This window comes from Nicotiana tabacum, chromosome 13 (assembly GCF_000715075.1).
Source record: "Nicotiana tabacum cultivar K326 chromosome 13, ASM71507v2, whole genome shotgun sequence".
NCBI lineage: Eukaryota > Viridiplantae > Streptophyta > Magnoliopsida > Solanales > Solanaceae > Nicotiana > Nicotiana tabacum.
The window spans coordinates 87,084,468-87,092,062 of NC_134092.1; the positions used below are offsets into that span (position 1 = coordinate 87,084,468).

At 38.2% G+C, this 7,595-nt stretch overlaps 1 non-coding gene across 1 annotated transcript; it reads left to right on the plus strand.

Moving 5' to 3' along the window:
* Positions 1 to 3,338: 3,338 nt before the first annotated feature.
* Positions 3,339 to 3,445, plus strand: LOC142168533 (small nucleolar RNA R71). Its single transcript, XR_012698388.1, has one exon. It is a non-coding gene; the product is annotated as a small nucleolar RNA R71 (small nucleolar RNA).
* The last annotated feature ends 4,150 nt before the right edge of the window (positions 3,446 to 7,595 follow it).

A 7,595-nucleotide genomic window follows, 5' to 3' on the forward strand; every position in this document is an offset into this window, starting at 1 on the left:
TAGGATGGAATTGATGGAATGAAATACAAAATTAGTAGGGATTACTCACCTTGAATATGGGAGGAGTTGGAGGTCTTGAGAGAGTGGAGGAAAACCCCAAAGTTCAGCCAAGAGAAATGGGGTAAAATGAACCCCGAATGAGTATATAGCGTTTCGGGCGCCACAGGTGGCGTGGGGCACTGGTACCAGTACCTAAAAGAAATCCCAGTGCCAGGGATAGTGCTCTACGCTACCCTAGGCACTGGCGATGGGAAATCATTTCTATCTTGCTTGAAAATGGGCATAACTCTCTCATACGTTGTCCGAATTCGATGAATCTTTTTGCTATGGCTCCGTAATTTCAGTACGGATCTAATGATTCAATCAAAACTGAATTTGGAGCTCATTTTCTTAATGTGATACCACTTATACTCCAAGAAAAGACGTCGTTGAAACACTTTTGATGTCAAAATAATGTGGTTCCACCCCATAGGTCTCCTTTGATACTCGAATACACCCGAATACCGTTGACGCACTTTAAAATCTTAAATCATTGGAAAATTTTAATGGGGCCTTGACACGTCATTCATAACTTTTCACACATATTGACATATAGGCATAGAGATGCATTTTTCTCATGCCATTTGAAAATGAAACATTTACCTGTTGAAAGCTTTTTGGGAAAATTACAGTTTCCAAACTTACTCATATTTTTGGCGATTACGGTAAAGGATTTGGGTTTCACTGATATACTTGGAAAGCATACCTATTTTTCTGGAACTGTGAACGAGCTGAGCATTTTATCTTTGAGTTACTTCTTTTATTACTTTCATTAAGTTGTTATAAACTGTTGTTGGCTATTGGTGTTGGATTCCGACCTATGTTCTAGCCCGTCACTACTTTTAACCTAAGGTTAGGTTTGTTACTTATTGAGTACATGGGGTCGGTTGTACTCATACTACACTTCTGCACCTTGCGGGCAGATGTTGCATGTTGATGTTGTGGTGATCGACATGAGCTGGATATGAAGATGTACTTGCATTCTGGTTATAATTGCCTCTTGTTCATGGTAGCTCTAGACTTATGAAAAATCTGTTTATGTATTATTCAGACATATGATGTATTTTTATTTCACACCAGCGTTGTAAATTCTAATCTTAGAAGCTCATGATTTGTACTACCAGTCCTTGAATAATGTATAGGATTCAAATATTTTCTTAATTGTCTTATTAAATTTTATTGGAATTAGATAGTTGTTAATTGGCTTACCTAGCGGGTTGGGTTAGGTGCAATCATGACTAGTTGGATTTTGGGTCGTGACACTTTTTCCTTTCGACTTTAATCCCTCAAGAAACCTGTCGATGATATCCATCGTCGGGAAAAATAAAACTTTTTAAAAATTTTATGGTTTTTTCAAAAAATTTCCTATCTCTAACTACTACAACTAAGCAAAAAGAAACACATATACATACAAATATCCCCCACCCCAAATTTTAAGTTATGGCATGTCCCCATGACACACAATTAAAAAGCATAAATTAAAGGAAACTTTCCTGAACATCTAGTCAAGGTTTGAGTCGAAGTTGCGCTCCATTCCTCGCCTCCGAACTAATACACACAACCATGTGGATAGCTTCTTCTCGGCCTTCTTGGGGTACACCTCACACTTATCTTTCTCGCTCACCGCAACCTTCGCTTTCGAGCCCTTCACTTTCAACTCAACACTCGCAGTTGACTTGTCCTTTTGTGCCCCCATTTCTACATCCATCTTAAAAGTCATAGTCTCCTCACCCACTCTAAGCATGAGTTTTCTCTCGTGTATATCCTATATAGCTCTACCCGTTGCTAAGAATGGTCTTCCTAGGATGAGGGGGACCTCCTTGTTTTCCTCCATATTTACCACTATAAAATCCATAGGAAATACGAACTTATCCACCCGAACTAACACATCTTCCACTATCCCCTCGGGTATTATAGTCTTTTGGTCTGCCAGTTGCAAAGATGTGGTTACAGACCTGATCTCTCAAATCTCCTTCTCCAATTTTCTGTAGATAGATAGAGGCATTAAATTAATTGAGGCACCAGAATCACACAAGGATTTATCAAAATTAATAGTTTCTAAAGAGCAAGGTATAGTAAAACTCCCTAGATCTCCACACTTTTGTGGGAGTTTATTTTGCAATATCGCACTGCAATGCTCTGTGAGCTTGGCCACTGAGGTCTCCTCTATTTTTCTCTTCTTCGTAAGGATCTCTTTCAAGAATTTGGCATAAGAATTCATCTACGAGAGCACTTCTGTGAATGATAAGTTTACATGAACCTGTTTCAGCACATCTAGAAATCTCCCAAACTGCTTGTCCAGCTTTTCTCTACTTTGTTTTTGAGAGAAAGGTAGATCAGGCATATGTTTGCTCTTCTCAGGGTCCTCCCTTCTTGACTTTTCTTCCTTATTATTCTTCTTCTCAGCTTTCATCTGGCCTTTCTTCTTCTTATCAACATCACTCTTCAGCAGCTCCCCACTTTCTTTTTCAAGTCTTACATCATTTTGGATTGGGGTGAGATCTTCCAACACTTGCCCACTTCTCAGAGTTACAACATTCACTGTTTTCTTGGGATTTCTTTCCGTATCAGCAGGGAGAGTTCCTGGAATCCTCTCAGACAATAGAGTGGCTAGCTGCCCAACCTGTCTTTCTAGGTTTCGAAAACTCGTGCCCAGTTCTTTGATAACTGCTCCATGTTCCCGTATAGCTGAGCTATGAGCTTCAAGCCTCTCATCAGTTTTCAGAATGAAAGCCTTCATGAGATCTTCTATGCCAGAGTGAATGGGATGTTGAGGCTGATATTGCTGCCTCTGCTGATTTTTGAAGACCGGAGCTCCTTGTCCCTGGGGTCTAGGGTTGTTTTGTTGCCATGCATTTGCAGTACCCCCAGGTGAACTCCATGAAAAACCGGGGTGCCTCTGATCCATTGCATTAAAATTATAATTTCCCACAACATTCACTTCCTCAGTTGAGGCTTGACACTCATGAGTAGGGTGTCCTATTCCACATATATCACAAGCTGCGTAAGGCTCATTTTATATCGAGGGTAAGGTAAGCTTTCGTATTTCTTTAGCCATAGTATCAAGATGTACCTGCACAAATGTATTAGCATAAACTTGGTGAACACCAGTTGATCTTCTTCTTCTTTCAGCACTCTCAGAGGGCCACTAATTAGCATCTTCAGATAAATCATCAAGAATCGTAACTATCTCCTCTGGAGTCTTCTTCATCAAAGGGCCTCCAACTGCATTGCTCAATGTTCTACGCGAGGCCGGTGTCAATCCTTCCCAAAAGTCCCGGAGTTGCATCCGTAGTTCAATTCCGCTATGTTGACACTTTCTAACTATCTCATTAAACCTCTCCCATGCTTCAAAAACAGTTTCAGTCTCTTTCTGGTAGAAGTTATGGATTTCTCTTCAAATCTTGCCCGTCTTAGCTGAGGAGAAATATTTATTAAAATATTTTCTGGTCATTTCCTCCCAGGTTCTAATCGATCCACTGGGAAAACTTCGAAGCCACTCATTCACATCATCTTTAAGTGAAAAGGGGAATGCCCTTAAGTACACTGCATCTTGTGACACCCAATTATATTGAAAGGTGTTCATAATCTCCTCGAAGTCCATTAGATGTGTGTTTGGATTTTCGTTTGGCTTCCCTCTGAAGACAAAGCAATTTTGAAGGGTTTGAAGCAACCCTTACTTCAACTCGAAATTGTTTGCTGCTATTGGAGGTGGTCTAACACTGGATAATCCTTGATTGTAGGCCGGTCTAGCATAATCGCCAAGTGGTCTCCCAGGCATAGGAGCTATATTTTTGAACTGGTCTGCAGCTAAGGGTTGATGCTGATTAAGTCTATGACCCCTCTCTTCTTCATAGATATTCTGTGCATCTCTAATAGCTGCTTTCTCGGCATCCCATGTTAGTTTTTCTCGGAGTTTGGCTAACTCTCTTGCAGCTAAATCTATATTATCATCACCGTTTCTAGCCATAGTTTCTTAGTTTGAGGATTGACTAACCTTTTCTAACTTCTCAGTGAGATCTCTTTCCTTCCTCAATTGTCGCAGTTTTGTTTCTAACTCTGGCTCATATGGTAGCACTTCTTTCGCAGAAGCTCGATTCATGCACCAATCTTAACCTGTAACCTGCGCACAACCCAAGAACACCAACCGTAAAAAGGGAAAAATAAAATAAAAAGAAAAAAATTCCTGAATTAGCACTACAAATGTTTTAAAACACTATTAATTGCCAATCCCCGGCAACAACGCCAAAATTTGATGAGCGCAAAACACACACTTAAATTGTGCTTGCTAATCAAAGATAGTATAGTATAATATCGTTCCCACATGGATTGGAGTTAAGTAGTATTTTCGTAGTTTCTAGCTTGATTGCTATCCAGGATAATCAACAGTTGGGATTTATATGATTAAAAACTAAAATTAACTAAGAATCTAAAGCTATTGACTAATGACTATCGAGACAAGGAATAAGCAAATAAGGTTATCAATGGGAGAAGATAGGGTTTTGATAGGATAGGTACAAGATAATTGTTCGGGATCTAACTCTAGATAATTCAATAGATAATTCACTTCTAATGTTCAAGTGAGTCTCTCGAATTCACTCAATTATTAGTTCAAATATTCAGCAGAACTCCTCTCTCGATTAAGTCTTAACCTCACGAGATGAACCAATTTTAAGCACGTAAAGATATGCAAGAATGCGTAGTGGATTGGTTTTTAGGAAAACCTCTTTTGATTATTCTCCTAACTAGGTTTAATCAATGATTCAACTAGCCTCTTTCGATTACTTCGAAGAATCTATGAACTCAACCAACAATATAATATAAAAATATCACAAGTTATGTCTCTCTCGATTACATGAACTAGTGAATATAGATGCAACAATTAAATCATCCAAAACGATTCAATACATAAAACTAGAGTTATAATTCACAAACAATCATCAATACACCAAATTCATCAAACCCTAAAGGGAACTACTCCATAAATATGAAAAATTTCATCACAAATATAATTAAAGTATAAGAAAGCATAAATTCGATCCAAACTCGGGTCTTGAGTGAGGAAGGAATGATGAAATCCTTGTGCTCGTGCTCTTCCAACTCCTCCTTAGCGTCCTTAGGTCTAAAGTATGTCAAAAGTCCAGAAAATAATATTTTTTCCATGTGTTTATACCATGTAGGATCGGGCCCAGATGAAATCACCCTTTTCTAGCCGAAATAGGAAATTCACTCTGTCAAATTTGTACAGGCGCGCTGCATGGGGCGACGCGCCATGTGGGAAAGCAGTGGGGAACTTCAGAGGTCTAGCACTTTTCAAGAAGCAGGATTTTACACAGCTGCGGTGCCCCACGTGCCGCGGCTGTGTGGTTTTCTCAGAGTACAGATTAAATCTTGTGTTTTGACGTCCAGACTTGGTCCTCGACCCCCGACCACGATCCCAACTTAATCCCTTGGGCTTTTACTCAGACTTCAAAGCTCCAAATAGCTAGAATTAGCTCCACAACATCTACATAGCTCGGAATCAATCCTACACGGCATTAAACACATAATAAGTACAAAACACTACCAATTAAAGCTCAACACAAGTAAAGTGTAGTGAATTAGAGTGCAATAAGCGACTAAAATACGTAATTATAGCCTACCATCACACCGTCGAAAGAGGTTAAGGAGCATCTCCAACAAAAAAAAATGCCTTGTGTCCAACCTGTTGATTATGTTCTTGAGTTGCAAAAGTTGAAAGCTGATATTAAAAAAGTTTGTATTGGTTTTTTATTTATATTTGAAAACCTTTGTTTAGTATGTATATTGTAAGTCTATTATTTTTCTTCTTTGTTTCTTTTTTTAGCTCGATCAACAGTTAAAATCCTTTATGAAATATGTTTCTGATAAATTCAAGGAAGTCTTTGAGGTGATAAATTTCAAGGTATATGTTTCTTTTGCATATTCCCCTTTATTCTTTAGTTAACTTATTTTTTTTGTTTAAATAGCTTAGTGGAAGCGAAAACAAATATGATCCACATACTAAGGGAGACACAGCTGGTGGTCAGCATAATAGTAATTTTCTAAGTAATATGGAGTTAGGCGGAAATGAAGACGTGGACATGGATGGTTCTAAGGTGTGCTTTCTTGTGCATTCTGCCCTTTTTCTTTCTTTCTTATTTTAGATAATTTGATTCCTTTTTTAAATAGATTAGTGAAAGCAAAGGCAAAGATGTTTCACATACTCAAGGAGACACCAGTGCACATCATCCTGGTAACTTTGTGCTAGAGCATGATGCAGATCAGTTAGGTGTCAATATCAAGGAAGGACCTTTTGGTGGTATTTTTATTATGTCCATTGCTACAGTAATTTTACACCATATGGAGGCACGATGGTGCTGTTGGTGAGACTACAAATATTGGTGAGGTACCAGGGGAGATGCAAGAAGAATCTGAGAAAGAGGTTTTAGAATCTCAAACTGTTATCTACAAGCCTGAATTACTTCATGAAATTTCGTCGAAAACGCGAAAAAGAAAAAGATAATCGGTTATGGTCGTGCAATCTCCATTTATTATTGTATTTCATCGAGGATCCAGTAGTGGTGTTATTGCAGTGAAAGAGAAAAGCAAATTTATGCTATTAAGCATCTTTTTCAAAGCAGAGTCAGTCATGGTATAAAAAATTATTTGTTGAATATATTTCTTGCGTGGGTTAGAGAAGGAAATGTAACAGCCTAACCTACTAGTGATATTGTCCGTTTTGAGTCTAGGTCGGCACGGCTTTAAAATGCGTTATTAGGGTCTAAGGCCTGTTTACTTATATACTCAGCATCTCTCCCATATTCTATCGATGTGAGATTTGCCTAGGGTGTGATATACACCCTCCTTAGGGACTCGGCATCCTCGCTGAGATTTTCCCCACCACTATTCAAGGTTGCACGCGAAGTGGCTCTGATATAATATGTAACAGCCCAACCCACTAGTAATATTGTCCACTTTAGGCCTAGGCCCGCACGACTTTAAAGCATATCACTAGGATCTAAGAAATGTCTACTTATATACCCAGTATCTTTCCGTTGCCTAGGGTGTCATAGGGAAGTCCAGGAAAAAGTATGTTTTGAATTTCTGAGTTTTTTCATTTTCATGTTTTAGTGAAGTGCCATTTGTATCATTATTGCATATTAAATTACCTGTATCTCCTTTGTGTATATTGGTTGCATCAAATTGAATATGTTATACCACGAAGGAAATCTACCCGAAGCATATTAGTGAATTGAAGCCTAACTGTAATCTTGGTATTTATCATATTGATAACAACGAACGATTTCACACTTTGGCCTATAATGGTTTGCGTTTGGAAGACACAGTATGTAAGAATATACTTTTATAGTTTGTTTCATTTTTAGATTTCGTTACCTATTTTATACTATAATACTGATTAATTATATCTTATTTGTTGATTCTGCAAATTGATATTTTCTTCTATTATCTTAGGAAGAAGAGGAAGTATAGCGAAGATTTACCTGTAAATTGTACCACCACAGATTGGTACTTCGATGAGAAAATTAACGATTGTG